Source organism: Cydia fagiglandana, chromosome 11, assembly GCF_963556715.1.
Source record: "Cydia fagiglandana chromosome 11, ilCydFagi1.1, whole genome shotgun sequence".
Lineage (NCBI taxonomy): Eukaryota > Metazoa > Arthropoda > Insecta > Lepidoptera > Tortricidae > Cydia > Cydia fagiglandana.
The window spans coordinates 5,898,327-5,915,245 of NC_085942.1; the positions used below are offsets into that span (position 1 = coordinate 5,898,327).

Below are 16,919 nucleotides of genomic sequence, written 5' to 3' on the forward strand. Positions count from 1 at the left end.
GTGAACTATGCGTCGTTGAAGAGTTCCGTTCTGATCATCATCAGCAGTTCCACTTCATCAAATGTCACGTTTTTGAATGTATATGCTTGATTTTTTGATAAAAACACAAAAATCACCATATATATGCCTTTAAGATTTGAGGAGTTCCGTCGATTCCTCATGGATCCCATCATCAGAACTGGATTTTGACAAAAACAGGACCAATCTGTATGCATATACATACAATAAAAAAAATAATTTTCAAAATCGGTCCAGTAATGACGGAGATATGGAGTAACAAACATAAAAAATAAAAAAAATAAAAAAAATAAAAATAAAAAAAAACATACAACCGAATTGATAACCTCCTCCTTTGGGATTTGGAAGTCGGTTAAAAAAAATAAAAAAAATAAAAATAAAAAAAAACATACAACCGAATTGATAACCTCCTCCTTTGGGATTTGGAAGTCGGTTAAAAAGTACGTCCAAGCTCTACATATAACGAGTCAAACACTGAAAGTATAAAGTTCTCTGGAGGAGTATCGCCAGAGTGCCTAATTGTGTTAAATTGGCCGCGCCGCGCCGCGGTATAATCGCGTTACTATATAATTGATTACATTCAAAACCTCGTATTTTCACAAATGATACACTTAGAGAAGCAACCTTATCTATATGAAAATAAACTTCATATTTAAACAAGGCATTAAAAAAGGTGCTCTGTTTATTAAGTTATCGGGCGATTATTCTAATTTGAGGTTGGCGGAATTCCTCAGTGACTGGAGATGTGTCTTGAAAATCTTGGAGATAAATAAATAACTGGATTTAGAAGAAACGTAGCAGGTTTGAACTTTGCTTATTTTAACCTAATTTTACTTTAGAGAAAATGCAAGTATACTGCCGATTTGTTAACGTTGAATGAAAATGTTTGTTATGTATTTAATGAATTGAATGTAGGTACATACGTACGAATAATACCTATTTTTAGGTTAGGGTAGTTTAATAATTGTAAGAGTGACAGAGGGTTAGAGGATAAAAAAATCTTTTAAATTGGTCTATAAAAGTGGATATGTACCAAACATATGAAATTAAGAATCAAAACACGATTTCCAACAATTTTAAAGATGCTGGGAAATAATATTGCTTAAATTATTATTTAATTGGTTTAAGTTTCAAGTTATAATTAATTATTTGGATGATGTCATTAATTTAAGGTCAAAAAACCCAAGCGTGCCTGTGCGAGTATGGTATATCTATATATTTGGACATTGTTATCATAGTTTCTCGTTTCTGCACTATGAACTCTACTAGTTAGCGTGTGAAGTCTAGACCGGATACAACAGTATTGCATTTGACTCGTAATTTGCACTTCCCGTCCATTTCCGGGCGAGTTTAATCAGCCCGTGACGTGGCGCAGTGGACTTTCCCAGTCAGGATTAGCGAGCACTGACCCTGGTCCCCTGGTCAGGTAACGCTTCTATCGTAGCGTATCTAGAAAAGTGGAAATTTTGAAGCTTTACCGGCCTTTTTTATGATATAGGAGGTAAACGAGCAGCCGAATCGCATGACAGTAAGCAATGACCGATGCCCGTGGACACCTGCCACCAGACGGTTTGCAAGTGCTTTCATCATCATCATTTTAGCCGCCATTGCAGTCGCCTACTGCTGAGCATAGGCCTCTTTTCGTATACGCCATCTTATCCCGGTCCTGGGACTCCTGGGCTAGTTTCATCCAGAAGTGTCCCGTGATTTTTCGAATGTCATCCACCAAACGAGCCAACCAAGTGCAAGTGAAAGTTGTAAGTGCTTTACCGGCCTTTAAAATGGGAATACGTTCTTTTCTTGAAGGCCGTATAAAGTAGTTACAATTAGTTACTTACCTACCTACCTATCTATCTTAGAAAAATCTATGTGCGTTTTATGGGTTTGCCTGCTTGTTAAGGTAGTTATACATTTTGGTTGTCAGACTTATAGCCTGCTTACATGATTTATAAAAAAACTAAACACAGTTATTTTGGAAAATGTTTGTTGCAAATCAAATCACGCAAATCACGATGCAGATTTTTCGTTCGGCGTGCGGAAGATTCTCAACTAGCAGCTTATCTAATTTGTTTATTAACTAGATACATTTTATGGTTTTGTGGTGGGTTTTCAACCACATTACAAACTATAATTAAATAAAGTCTGGTACCTACCTACTCCACTAACTCGCGCGAAAATAATGATCGGTTGTAATTTAATTTGAAAACAATCTGGCTCGTTGGTAGCAATATTATCTAAGATAATTGTGGTTTAATAGCAGGTGGCAACACGGGCATTATTAACTTAATTTTTTCTATGGCACTAATAAAATAAGTGTGTTACTTTTCTACCTTCAGTATTAATATACTTTGTCACCCCTTCGCAGGGCTCCCCATCGTGCGATTATGCGTACCTGCGACACGATACGTCGCGAAAAACCGCCGCTAATACCTTTAAACCCCTTCGAAACCCCGACACGAAAACATACAAGTCACTAGGGGTCATTTCATCCGCACCTGCGATGTATCCTTTGTAGTACGATTACCGTCACTACCGATAAAGGAAATTGATTTTGTATATGGCGGTCTGTCTTAAAATTGTTTATCAGAATAGTCTGTCCGCTGTAAAGAAATGCCAAAAATGACCACAATGTACTTGATATGATGTTATTTATAAACGCATTACCTAACAAGCCTGAATTAGCTATGAATCGTTTGTCTTTATCTGCCATTTTGAATGATGTAGGGATAAACAACAAAGGAACACATAATTTAACTAATTGAGGCTTGTAAAGTTTTATGAATAAGGGGGTTCTTTTTTGCAGTACTTTCTACTATCAAAAAACTGCATAAAAAATTTAAAATGGCGTACTTGGCCCGTTGGTTCAAGATGGTCCGAGCGCGCTGATAGTTGGCAGCCATACCTAGTGGTAGTAACCTAGTAACGCCCCCTACGTAGAGTTTCGCGTAATATTCCCAATTGAAGGTCACTGTGCACAACTGTCAGAATCAGAATCAGCATCAGAAATTTATTGTCATCACACTCGCTCAGTAAATGTGGAATTGCACGCAGGTTTAGCGGGAGTTATAGAAAAAGCGTTCTCCCTAGGGAGTTATGAAGTTTCTAGTGCCATAAATTTTTTTAACAACAGTTTTTTGTCTTTATGTTTAATTTTTGTATCGCAAGTGTGATGAAAAACATTGTGAAAAACTCGGGGCGTAATAATATTGCAAACTCGAGTCTATGAATCGCTCCGGCAAGCCGTCGCGATTTAACTCTCGTTTGCAATACTCAACTTACGCCCCATGTTGCACAATTAGGCAATGCAAATCGGTTATTTTTTGTATGGAAATAACCGCGGTTTCGGTTAAAAACCGATTATTTCCATACAAAAAATAACCGATTTGCATTCCCTATGCACAATGTACTATTGTATAACATAGGTAACGATTCAACACTTCAACAGTAAGTACCTACTTGCCGCCATGTCATTAAGTCCTTTACCCTTTTAAATCCTTATTACGTCCTTAGAACCCTAAATTGGCATAAATTAACCGCTTCCGACGTAGCTTGTACAAAGGATTATAACATATGTAAATATCAAGTTCTAATATTTAATCGGGGTTACAAATTATACAACACCTTAACTTAGACGGTGAAGTTAATACAGTGTGATAACGGTTTGGCGGCATGTTTTTTTATGTTTAATATAGTTATAATCAGGATATACCTGGCAAAGGATCGGTCTGAAAATCAACGCTGGCATCACCAGCTGACCTAGCATATGGCCAAAAACTAAAAATGTACCATACTTTAGTTTTAAGTTACCATACTGTTTCTGTTCCTTGCACTACTGTACTGTTTTGTGTTCTGGTAATAAACGTATTTTTATTTTTTATTATAAATTAAAATACTTAAAAAACTAGATTTTGTGAATTTGGCCCAAATCCTTAGATACCTAACAACCGTCAAGGTGAAGTCAGGGGCTGTGGCACTTTAATCCCCGTATACCAGATTAGGTAACGAAGTTAGTGCTCAAAGCTCTATCGAGTGCCTAGTTAGACTAGATTCAGGTCTCATACTAGCCCGTATAACCCGTATTTGCTTGTTGACGATGCCGAACGTCGAGTATGGAAACCATTCGGAGTACGTCCCTTCCAAATTAACCCGTTCGGATTCTACTGGCGAGCAAATATTTGGTAAGGCGAATGATTTTGGCGAGACAAAAGCTGTCTGTGCCAGCGGCTCAGTCCGCGAGGGATTTGGCCTGAGGCACCCAAGAGAACGATTTAAAAAAATAAAGTAGGTAACCTATGTTCATGCCCAGAGCTTATGCTCATAAAAACTGATTTTGTAGCTTAGCTGTGCAAAGGTAATAAACAGACAGAAGGTTAAATAATCTTAAATTTGTAATAAATATAATTATTAAAAACAAGCAGTATAAGTAAGTAATAATAAGGTAGACCAGATACCTATTTACAAACAAAAATTTATGCAGTAGGTACGTTAACCTACACCTCTGGAAAATGATCCTTTTGTAATCGAATTTACCGTGTACCTTCAATAAACCTTTGAACCCACCTGCATACACTTTAACCCATCCATATAAAAACAAGATATACCTATACAATGATCTTTTTTTTACCTAGCCTACTTTGGTGTCCCATTGCTGGGCAAAGGCCTCCCCTCGTTTTCTCCACAATACTCGTATACGTTATACAATATATACGTATACGTTATACTCGTATACGTTATATATTACTAAAATAAATTAATAACTAGCTTAAATCTAAAGTAGGACCTTGGGGCATTGTACCAAGGATGCTGGCGGCATTTCCTCGCTGTATCGCAATGCTCATAGCTCATACGTTGTGCGAGGTAGAATGTAATGTAATGTAAAAGCGGGCGGGGCGGCGGAAAGCGCCGAAATTTTATAACGTAACAAATATATAAGAGCCTCGGTAGAGAGTACCATTTTGTACCATTTGGAGATGAAACTCTAGGTCCATGGGGTCGCAGAAATCGCGAAGCGTCTGGTTGACGTAACTGGTGACCGAAGTCAGCTCTTCGGTGACCGAAGTCAGCTACCTAACCCATCCTAATTTAGCTTTGAGACATAGACATAGACATAGAAAATTTTTATTTAACACCACATTGAAAAATATTTACAGGCAATGCTACAAAACATTATAAGCTTAGAATTAAACTTAAATAGGCAAAAAATATTATGTTTACATGTAGATATAATTTTTTTAAATTATGATGTTAAAAAGGAGCGAACCTCAGCATGTGTTGCAGCAGGCTTGCCTACTACAACGCTGGTTTTCAGGCCGACCCTTCGTACAATATGAATTTGCTTGCTGCTTGTCGGAAACTATGGCTAACACTATTTTAGATTGTGTAGAAGATAATATAGTTATGTGTATATATGATTGTTTGTGGATACATTTATAAGATTATACTGTATGATACTATGACATATGTGAAGGTAGGTTTAATGTTTAGGCTTAATAAATACGTTGGTAATAAAGTATATATTGAGGAAATACATGAATGTAATAATATTACTATATGTATAGGTACTGAGATTAACAAAGTTGAACGGCGCATAAGTACGATTTCGACCACTACAGATACGTCGGTGTTACTCTAGTACCAGGAGGTAGCGTGCTTTGAAATTCTAGAAGTTGTTGTTTGAGTTTTAATTTAAAAGTGCCAATTGTATTTAAGTTTTTGATAGGTGGCGGTATGTTATTCCAACATTTTGTTGCTGAGTATTTAAAGCTACCTTTGAAAACGGCGAAGTGACAACGAGGTAACAACAAATCATTGCAAACTGATCTGATTCCATACAAGCTTGACCTGCTACCGCGAAATTTAAACTTATTAAACAGATACTCTGGTTTAGACGTTTTAAAAACACCAAATAACAGAGATGAAAGATGCAATTCTCTGCGTAGTGACATTTTAAGAATACGCGCAGAGTTCAAATATGGCGTCACGTGCTCTCGTGGTGCGACTCCAAAGCAGTAACGTACGCAGGCGTTTTGCACTCTTTGCACCATCCGGTCTGTACTAGCTAATAAACGGGGGCCATAAACGACATCAGCATAATCAAATTTAGAGAGTACTAATGAAGAACAAAGCTTAATTCGCAAGTCAACACTTAGGAAATCGCGAATCCGATAAAGTACTTTAAGTCTGTAAAATGTGTTCTTCGCAATTTGAGCTATGTGACCCTCGAAACGCAATGACTCATCCATCAATACTCCCAAATTTCGCGCCTCCGATACACGTTCTACCACATTTCCCGAGATAATGATAATTGGTTGATGGTTTTCTACCTGTTTAATCTGTTTCTTGGAACCAAAAAACATAACTTTGGATTTACTAGGGTTTAACACTAAACAGTTTGACTTGAGAGAAACTGTACCCACTGTACAATCTCAACATCTTTATATATAAACGCGAGCCGCTTTGACGGTAGACCTAAATGAAATTATGCTCAATCGAAAGAGCTTGAAAAAATATCACTTTTGAATCGAGAACATGTATCCGCAAAATTCGTATTGTCGAGTATTTTGCATTTAAAAGTGAAAAAATTTCGACAATGAATGCCATATCAATGTCAAACAAAAGGTCGGTCATGTTGGTTGACATTGACAAGTGCGTTCGGAAACTCTGAATTACCTTTAGATCCGGCATGCGTGTGACATACGGCAAGGTGTTTGGTTCGAGCGTGTAGAAAGCCTATTTAAAAAAAAAACGACTACTGTCACTGCTCTGCTCTGCAAAGAGAATATAATAATCACTATCTGTGTAAGATGACAGATGCATTATTGATGAAAAACGGAAACTTATTTTTCAGTTTAAATGTTTGTGACTACAATACTAACGATGACACGGCACCAACGCGTAAAACAAATATATAAACCTATGCCGAAAATCGTGAGTATCTTCAAACCATATAATTGTTTCAACTTTCATTATTGTTTTGTTGTTGATACATAATTTCTCACATAATTTTGTTACTTGGACAAACCTTGCCACAATTGTTGGTTTATGACAATAGTTCCCATTGTATTCCATATGTGAGACCCATTACATGTTACAAAGTTCATAGCTGATAGCGCTGAACGTCTCTTTGGAAGTACTTAAATACATAGAAAACATCCATGACTCGGTAACAAATATCTCGGCTCATCACACAAATAAATGCCCTTACCAGGATTCAAACCCAAGACCTTTGGCTTTATAGGTAAGGTCACCACCCACTAGACCAGACGGGACACAAATTTTATATACAGTATACTCAGTTGTATTTATACATTTCAGAATGGAAGGAAGAACCTTGAAGGAATGTGCTTGACAAACTAAAGCGAGATGAAAGTGAAGTTAAGTCACAAAAGTAATTCAAAGAAACTCTTGAGTTAAAGAATCAGTTGACTCCACTCTGATTATATGATCCAGTGTGATGTGAACCAGTGCGAACAACTACAGTGTATGGTGGACATATTTGTGCTTTAGACTAACTTCAAAGAATCTGAGTGATGTGAGTGGATGCCGAAGACCGGGCAGTGGAGAAGACTGAGCAGGAAAGCAGACCCCGGCGCTAGGCTGGGAAAACGCAAGGTTTAAGAAGAAGTAATCTCCGGAATCAATGTAAGTTGAATATAAGATTAAAATATATATATATATAATATAGTATATATAAAAAGATATATTTTATGCTGATTCAAATAAAAGTGTGAATAATAACTTCAGAGTTTGACTTAAATAAATCGTCAGGTGACAACTAAAACAAAATTAATTACTGCTACAATTACAGAGTCATAGTGAAGCTTAGTACATAGTACCAAAACAAGGTTGATTTTTAGATTCTGCACCCAAAGGGTAAAAACGGGACGCCTATTTACTAAGGGTTTAGTCTCATTTCTACAGATACCTATCACAGATTACCAATTCTACAGATTTTCAATTTTACAAATTCCCAATTCTACATAATTTCAATTTTACAGAAGCTTAATTCTACATATTCCCAATTCTACATAATTTCAATTTTACCTTAGGGGTGGCCAGGTGGAACGCTGGGCCTTCAGTAAGAAGTGCATATACTTGGAAAAATTCGACCCATGCCGCTGGGGTCCGGTGGCCAAATGGCACAGGCACCAGCCGCTAGAGGATGCTGTTTCGATTCCAGTCTGGGGCACTGGAGGCCTTGGTCACTTTTTAGGGTTCCATACCCAAAGGGTAAAAACGGGACCCTATTACTAAGACTCCCCTGTCCGTCTGTCTGTATTTCATGATCTTATGAACCGTGATAACTAGACAGTTGAATTTTTCACAAATGGTGTTTTTCTGTTGCCGCTATAACAACAAATATTAAAAAATTTAATAAAAAAAATATAAGACCCAATATATATTAAAGCCAATACTAGGCTGGATATGAGCGATGAAATGAGTAAGTTTTTATTAAAATGCCATGTTGGTGGCAAACAAGCATACAAGGCTATTAGTGACTAGAAAGCATCTCTCTCTGCATCTCTGACCGGTTACAAATCTATACACTTTATTAGGGTTCCGTACCCGAAGGGTAAAAACAAGACCCTACTATTACTAAGACACCTCTATCCGTCTGTCTGTCTGTAGGTTGTATCTCATGAACCGTGATAGCTAGACAGTTGAAATTTTCACCGATATTTCATTTCTGTTGCCGCTATAACAACAAATAAGTACTAAAAACGGAATAAAATAAATAAAGTGGGGCTCCCATGCAACAAACGTATTTTTTTGCCGTTTTGTGCGTAATGGCACGAAACCTTTCGTGCGCGAGTCCGACTCGCACTTGGCCAGTCCTTCTTAGAAGGTATATGACATTTATTTCAGTTTACTTCACTGTTCGTCTGTCTGTCTGTCACCAGGCTGTATCTCATGAACCGTGATATGTAAGTAGCTAGGCAGCTGAAATTTTCACAGATTATGTATTTTTGTTGCCGCTATAACTAAAAAGTATGGAACTCTTCGTGAGCGAGTCCGACTCGCACTTGGTCGGTTTTTCTTAGTAGGTATATAACATTTAAGGCTCCCATTACACAGGCGCGTTTTGTAAGCGGCGCGTGAGCGGGGCGCGCCGCTTTTTCATTTAAACGCTCGCGCCCCGCCCGGAAAACGCGCCTCTGGGGCTATTCATAAATTACGTCATTTCAAATGGGGGGGGGGGGGGTCCGGACATCGGACGATGGTAGCATGACGTAGGAGGAAACGGGGTCATTCGAAGCATGATTTATGGATGATTTGGGGGGGGGGGGTTATAAATAAGGGCTTTACAGAACCGATCTGCGACCAGAAAAGTGGGTCAGATCAGAGCTGCGATCGTTATAGAACCAAACTGGAACCAGAAGTGGGTTAGGTTAGGTTAGAACTGCGACCCTTACAGAACCGAACTGCTACCAGAAAAGTGTAACTAACCAGTGTAGTTAAAAAACCTAACCTGGGTTAGATTACGTTTTTTTATTACATATTTGTTTTTAGATATATCGGAATAGTACGTTTAGAGTTATACTGTATGTTATGGATTTAAAGTTATCGGAGATGAGATAGGTATGTAACCGCCTTGATGAAGGTTTGAAGTCTTAAAGTAAATAATTACTCAATTCAAAATTAGTACCTATTATTATAATTTATTTTACCCGAGCGAAGCCGGGTTTTCATCTAGTATATATATATCTACTAATGAATCTAATGATGCATCCGCGGGATATTTTACTATGTGTCGGTCCGGGCCCTCTTGCAGTGTGTGCGAGTGTGTAAACCTGCTTCGCACAACTTATCTCGTCCTAATTCAGCTCTGTACACTACACTGCCCGTGTAACCTAGGCCATGAGCTTTGAGCACCCGACCTGCATTGCGACGGAACTGGGTCGCGACGTGCGGGCGTTTTACTCGCTCATTACACGACCTTGCATGCTTCTAAACTAGCAGTTTTTACTTGGAAAATGATAATCGTCTGAAATTTACTTTCTACTAGGTATTTTAATTGGTGAATGTTATGCAAACATTTTGAAGTTAATTTCTACATACTTAAATGTTGAACTAACCGGAACCACCGACTTTCCGTTGCAATCAGGAATGCAGCATTCTGTTTGAATGTGAAATATGGGTCATATAAGATGGGTCCGGTTTAAAGATTTGAGGTTTGAGAATTGACTTTCTCTCCATAATACTCTTCTATTAATTACGTAGCAAACTCATCGAGGTAAAAGAGACATAAAATAACAACAAAACACGCTATATTACCTATTATGACCACGAACATGACCCCCGATATAGGAATTTCTGCCATTGAGGCCCAAGGATTGGTCGGTCATTTAAAACCAAAAATTGGTCTACAAAAAAGTCCCGCTAGTTCTCTCTTGAGGATAAAAGTGCATTTCCCCAACTGATGTGGGCGTTATCGACACTGCAGCCAGGATTGGATTCGCTCGGATAATGGAACCCGACCTAAATCGATGAACTTATTTGAAGCAACGTTGATAGCATTTGGATTGCGGATTTGTGTTGAAATTAAATCTCATGTGAGGCTACAATTTGAAGAACAGGGTCCAAATTCGACATATACTGTCAGATTTTGCGTACACGTCAAATCAATAGTTGATTTTATTGCATGTTAATTTAAGTGTTGATTCTATTATCCACAGATACTTAATATAATTTGGTACAAACAAAACTCAACTCTGAACTCGGATTGGTTAGGTTTGCTTTGGTTGTCACTTATGGCTCCTCTCACTCTACACGACGGGCCAGCGCCGGCCACTCCAAGGGACGCATTTATGCGTTAGAGGGAGCAAGTGATATTGCTATCTCATTCTACCGCATGGCTGCGTCCCTTGGAGTGACCGGCGCTGGCCCATCGTGTGGAATAGCCATTAACTGTGAATTGCTAATGTATAATTTTTACATATGTAGTATTCGAGAACTTATAATTTTTCCCACATCAACGGGAGATCAACACGATACATCGAACGTCGCTTGTCGAATAGGGGTCCAGGGTCCAGGGATCCCTGCACATACTTACTGAAAAAGACCAAAACGAGTTATTAGTTCTCATGAAGTGTACTGCAGTTTAAGCAGTGCACTTTATCCTCATTTATTTTAAGTAATAAGAGTAATTAAGGGTACCGTGTGACTGTTTCTAATCTGACCCTTTTACATAAACTAGAGTCACCGCCCATACAACCATTTCCAGTCGCCGTTACGACGCGGTGTAGACACATCTTGTGTCGACACCGTCTGTTTCGGTCACAATTCCAGTCGCAGAGTCGTCGCCGTGTCGACACAGTTACCAGAATTGGGGAAGGGTCGACACATGACACAAAGTGTGTGCTACTCTGCAGCGGCGCCACCATAATGAATACCAATGAATTATATGGTGAAATGATGTACCTAAAAGGTACATCATGTACATATAATGTGTATGACTGTACCTGTGATAGGAAACGAAATAATCGGCATTGAAAGTGGCGCCGCTGGGGAGCATACTCCCCAGCGGCGCCACACAGTACTCATAGATAGAAATGGTATTAGCTATTTTTTTCTTATGTAAATTGATGTACTAATGCTGTTTATTACGTACCTATTGAAAAAAAGAATTATTTTGCATTGATTAGTGATTTTATTTACATTTTAATTCCGCATTCCGCCTAAACGGTATGAGTTGTAAGAGAGGCGCGCGGGTGAGCGAGATGGAGATAGAAATTCTTCCCGCGGGACCGCGCTCCCGCGGCCCGGCCGCGCGGCCCTGCTCCTGTTTTCAATAATAAATATTTTTCTCAAAAATGGACGGCAAAGTCGACTTTGCCGTCTAAAAAATAGATCGCGAAGCGCGTAGTTTATAGTCAGTCAAAAAAAAAGTGAAAAACATTGCAGTCTCGATTTTGGGACTGCAATTTTGCATACAAATTCCATTATTTGTCGAGTTCCAAACTTTTTAAAAGTTGAAATGACCATATCAAATGAAGGCACAGGCCCATTAAACAGCGAAGCAGATGATTATTACCGCGACTATTTAGCTGTCTCAAATGGGTTGGCGTATTTTCGGCAGAAAAATACACTTCTATTTTTATTATTAAAAAAATAAAAAGGCGGCAAGGGCTTTTTTCTGTGTAAATATATAGGTAAGAACGTTGGTTTTGTAAAATATTTCTATAATATTTATATTTCTTGCACCATTTTTGAGAAAAGCACTATATATGACTCGGCTGGAAGGCTACTTGCCGGCTTCGGATTCAATTAAACGGACTCCCAAGGTCGTCCGTTTAAAACGAATCCTCAGCCTGCAAGTAGCTACTTCCGAGCCACGACAATAATGTACTATTTATTTTTGCTTTCGTTATGTTTCTGTGTCTGTACTTCTGTATCAAAAGGAAAATTAGATATATTAAGTACGTTGTATTTTTTATGTTTAAAAGTATACACCGTGTTTTTATTGAATTCCGTTAACTTCGGGGTATGGTTGAGTACGTTTAAGAGAACTAAATGGCATAGTTAATTAAAAATATATATTGTTTTTTTTAATAAAAAAAATTAAGTAATTAAATGTAGCATATAGCGTTGTTGTAACAGGAGCATTACATTTAACTCAACCAAAAAATTGAAATCTGTGACATATCAATGTCATTTCGAACATCGATCATCCGAGATTGTACTTAAGTTTAGTAGCAAATGTATGAACTCATTCTAAACACTAATCAATATGTAAACCGGCCCTGAAGCAAATATACATGCTTGTAGAGGCCTTATAGAAAAAAAATTGATTATCTCCGAAATGGAGTTAATTAGAACATCGGTGTCTGAGAAAGTTTAAGCTCAGGAAATTCAGGAATGCATCTTGAAATTATCGGAAATAAAAAAACACGGTGTATAATTAATAGTTATTTGTTTTACAAGGGGGCAAATTTGAGAAAGTTCAGAAAACATACATGACTCAGAAAAAAATATCAGTGCTCAAGTGCTCATCACACAAACCTTCTAAAGTAGAATCCTGAGCGTGATGAAGGATTCAAGTATTAACGCCCAAGACAAAATAATTTTGATACCGTGTGTCACGCACATATAGTGACATGTGACAATACTGCTTTTCACATAAAATGAGGAAAATAAAAATTCTTAGTGTTGACAATCCGATGCTTAATCAGATTATTTAGGCTAATAATGTAAAAATAGTGTGTTAGAACAGAAAACTGTTACTTTGATCCTTCCTTGCAGGGAGGAAAAGTACCAGTTTGATCCTTCCTAACAGGGAAGAAAAAGCTCTTTTCCGAATAGGTGGTGTGAAAAAAATTTTTCACCACACAAACCCAAGAAAATATGAAGTGTAAAATATCAAACAAAATCATTTGTGTTGTTAATGAATGTTATTAAATATTTTCACCACACCATCTTAGAACAGACTTACTTTGCACAAAACCGACTGGCACTTAATAATTTCTATCAGTTATTCACATATGAGGCAAAGTAATCAACTGCATATCTTGACTTGTTTTCTTATGTTTGCTGGTAGAATTGACTTTTAAATGATGATTTTGTATGATAAATATCTAATAACATCCATTTGGATTTGATTTCGTTTAATATTTTACGTTTAATATTTGCTACGGGTACGGGTTGGTGTGGTGAAAAATATCGTGTTTCACTCGGGGGCAAATTTTGTTTAACCCTCGTGCTTTGAAATCCTCGCAACGCTCAAGATTCCATTTTTCGAACTACTCGCTACGCTCGTGGTTCAATTTTGGGATCTTACGCTTGCTCGGGTATCGAAATCAGCACGAGCGGTTAAACAACAACTTTGCCCCCTTGTAAAACCAATAACTATTAATAATATACTTTTAAACATTAAAAATGCAACGTACTTAATATATCTAATTTTCCTGTTGATACATTTAATTAATTAATTTTTACACTAAATTATTTTTATAAAAAAAAACAAAATTTTTTTTTTAAATTAACTATGCCATTTAGTTCTCTTAACCATACCCCGAAGTTAACGGAATACAATGAAAACACGGTGTATACTTTTAAACATAAAAAATGCAACGTACTTAATATAGGTATCTAATTTTCCTTTTGAAACAGAAGTACAGACACAGAAACATAACGAAAGCAAAAACAAAAATATTTATTATTGAAAACAGGAGCGGGCCGCGGGAGCGCGGTCCCGCGGGAAGAATTTCTATCTCCATCTCGCTCACCCGCGCGCCTCTCTTACAACTCATACCGTTTAGGCGGAATGCGGAATTAAAATGTAAATAAAATCACTAATCAATGCAAAATAATTCTTTTTTTCAATAGGTACGTAATAAACAGCATTAGTACATCAATTTACATAAGAAAACAATAGCTAATACCATTTCTATCTATGAGTACTGTGTGGCGCCGCTGGGGAGTATGCTCCCCAGCGGCGCCACTTTCAATGCCGATTATTTCGTTTCCTATCACAGGTACAGCCATAAACATTATATGTACATGATGTACCTTTTAGGTACATCATTTCACCATATAATTCATTGGTATTCATTATGGTGGCGCCGCTGCAGAGTAGCACACCACAAAGTGACATAAAGTGTGGTCGCCGTGTGCACACATTGTTTCGGGTTTGCGACTACTTTATGCCAAAATCATTCGTTCATTCGTTCATTTTGTTCCTGTCAAATGGAAACTGTCAGATGGAAAAATAGTTAAATAAAAATAAGTGACATTAATACGCCATCTCTAAAACGGATTACAAGACGTAATTATATATTGTTTGCATTTATATTACAATAGGACTTAAATTATTATGGGGAATTAAACTGCTCGAGTGATTTGATAAACTAAGTGTAATATAATTAACGCGCCACCACATTGTTTTAGTTTAGCCGGAAATGAAATTGTTTACTTCTCAGTGCTTGTGTTCATAAATATATTATTTGATGCATTTTTAGTACTTCGATGCGTATACTATACTTAAATAACAGAAATAACGCTTTACATACTACGAAACTTGTTAATTATGATGTATAAATATGGTTTAAGGCTGAGAAATATTGCAGTCACAAAGTAGTCGCAAATATTTCGACTTTGTGTCGACTCTGTGTAGACACATGACACGCGCTGTCAAAAGTAATAACAAAGTTACTGGGCCCGTAGCCAAATTACATTCGCTCCGTATCGATTCGATCTCTACGTTCGCGAGCGACTGGTCGATAATGTTTATAATAACCTAGCCAAGAGGCAATCTTTTTAGTTATCGCATATTCGACGGGCCAAGTCGATAAAAATTAATTTTAGTCTGTGGTTCTCGTTCAAAACTGTCAAGAAACGTCAGCTGTCAAGAGTGTCAAGTGAACAGCGAATCTAATTTTGGAGAAAATAATTGTTTTATCGGTAAGCAAATGAAATATTTTGGCATTTGTTTAACTTAGTTAATTACAATTTCGTGATAAAATAACTCTATATAGTGTAATAGTTGAAGAGTGCGTTGTTAATTGCATATAATTTTGACCTAAGTTTAACAATTTCAGACAGCCGTCGTCACCGCAGCCCCAATCAAGGCGGCGGCGCAGCCAGAGCGGGCAAGAGCGGGCTCCGCTCTTCTTCCACGCTGAGAAGTCCTCGCCAAGTTGGCACGAACAGTCAAAGCTGCCGCTGCAATGACGCCTTCATGGCAGTTACCAGTGCTAAGGACGTGCACTGCTGGCTTACTTGACCAGAAGAGACAATACTTTAAGTGTTAGTAATGATTCAAACCGTGAAGTGAAATTGTGAACAGGTTTGCCCGAATCAGTGTAACCTCAGTGAACTCATTTACTTCATAGACTTCAAACATTTTCGAAATTAACAAAAGTCAAGCGAACATTGAATACATAGATGTTATGCATTAGATAAGATAAAAGCTGCCTGTGAAACCAAAACCAATAAATCATATTATTACTTAATATTATTTTTTAATTACCTACCATCTTTGCTTTGAATGGAAATTTGGGAAGGGAATCTCACCCGCTAAGCTACTGGCTATTCATATTTAACCTTTTGTATGCTCCTGTCAACAATTTGTAATTTATATATCAATCATAATTAAATAAAATAAAATAAATAAATAAATATTGGGGACATCTTACACAGATCAACCTAGCCCCAAACTAAGCAAAGCTTGTACTATGGGTGCTAGGCAACGACACATACTTATATAGATAAATACATACTTATATACATAGAAAACACCCATGACTCAGGAACAAATATTAGTGTTCACCACACAAATAAATGCCCTTACTGGGATTCGAACCTAGGACCATCGGCTTAGCAGGCAGGGTCACTACACACTAGGTCAGACCGGTCGTCAAAATTAATGCATTTTTTAAAGTTGAATATAGGTAAGTACATGGGAGCAGATCTGCCGGCCTAGCCAAGGTTACAATCGCTATCGCTTCGACAACGAAAAGCATTATGTCTCTCTATCACTCTTCCGTATTAGTGTGACAGTGACAGTTGCGTTTCGATCGCTACGGAGCGTAAGCGATTGGCATCTTGGCTACGCGGCCTGCTCCTAAGCATACCAAAGGTTAAGGTGGTAACCACCATAAATAAATGAATGAAACAATGATTGGGTTAAAAGTTAATTTATTTTATTGGAAATCTATTAATGAAAGATACAGCAGGTATTTTTTGCCGGCAGCATAAAATCAGTAGCCAAGCATTCTTTTCTTGTTTGCACATATATTATGTAGTGTTTTAAAATAGTAAAACAACACTCAATATATTTTTGTGGTTGTACATGTGTCATAGTTTCTTCCCTAGACCCTGTCTTTGGAGCACCATAAATATGTCAAGGCTGCAATGAATATCCAAGTCACCTGAAACAAAATGAATGCTTAGTTTTTCAAAAA

General features: G+C 37.5%; 1 long non-coding RNA gene across 1 annotated transcript; it reads left to right on the forward strand.

The window, feature by feature from the left end:
• The first annotated feature begins 15,173 nt into the window (after positions 1-15,173).
• Positions 15,174-15,968, forward strand: LOC134668510 (uncharacterized). Its single transcript, XR_010098790.1, has 2 exons — positions 15,174-15,417; positions 15,555-15,968. It is a non-coding gene; the product is annotated as an uncharacterized LOC134668510 (long non-coding RNA).
• The last annotated feature ends 951 nt before the right edge of the window (positions 15,969-16,919 follow it).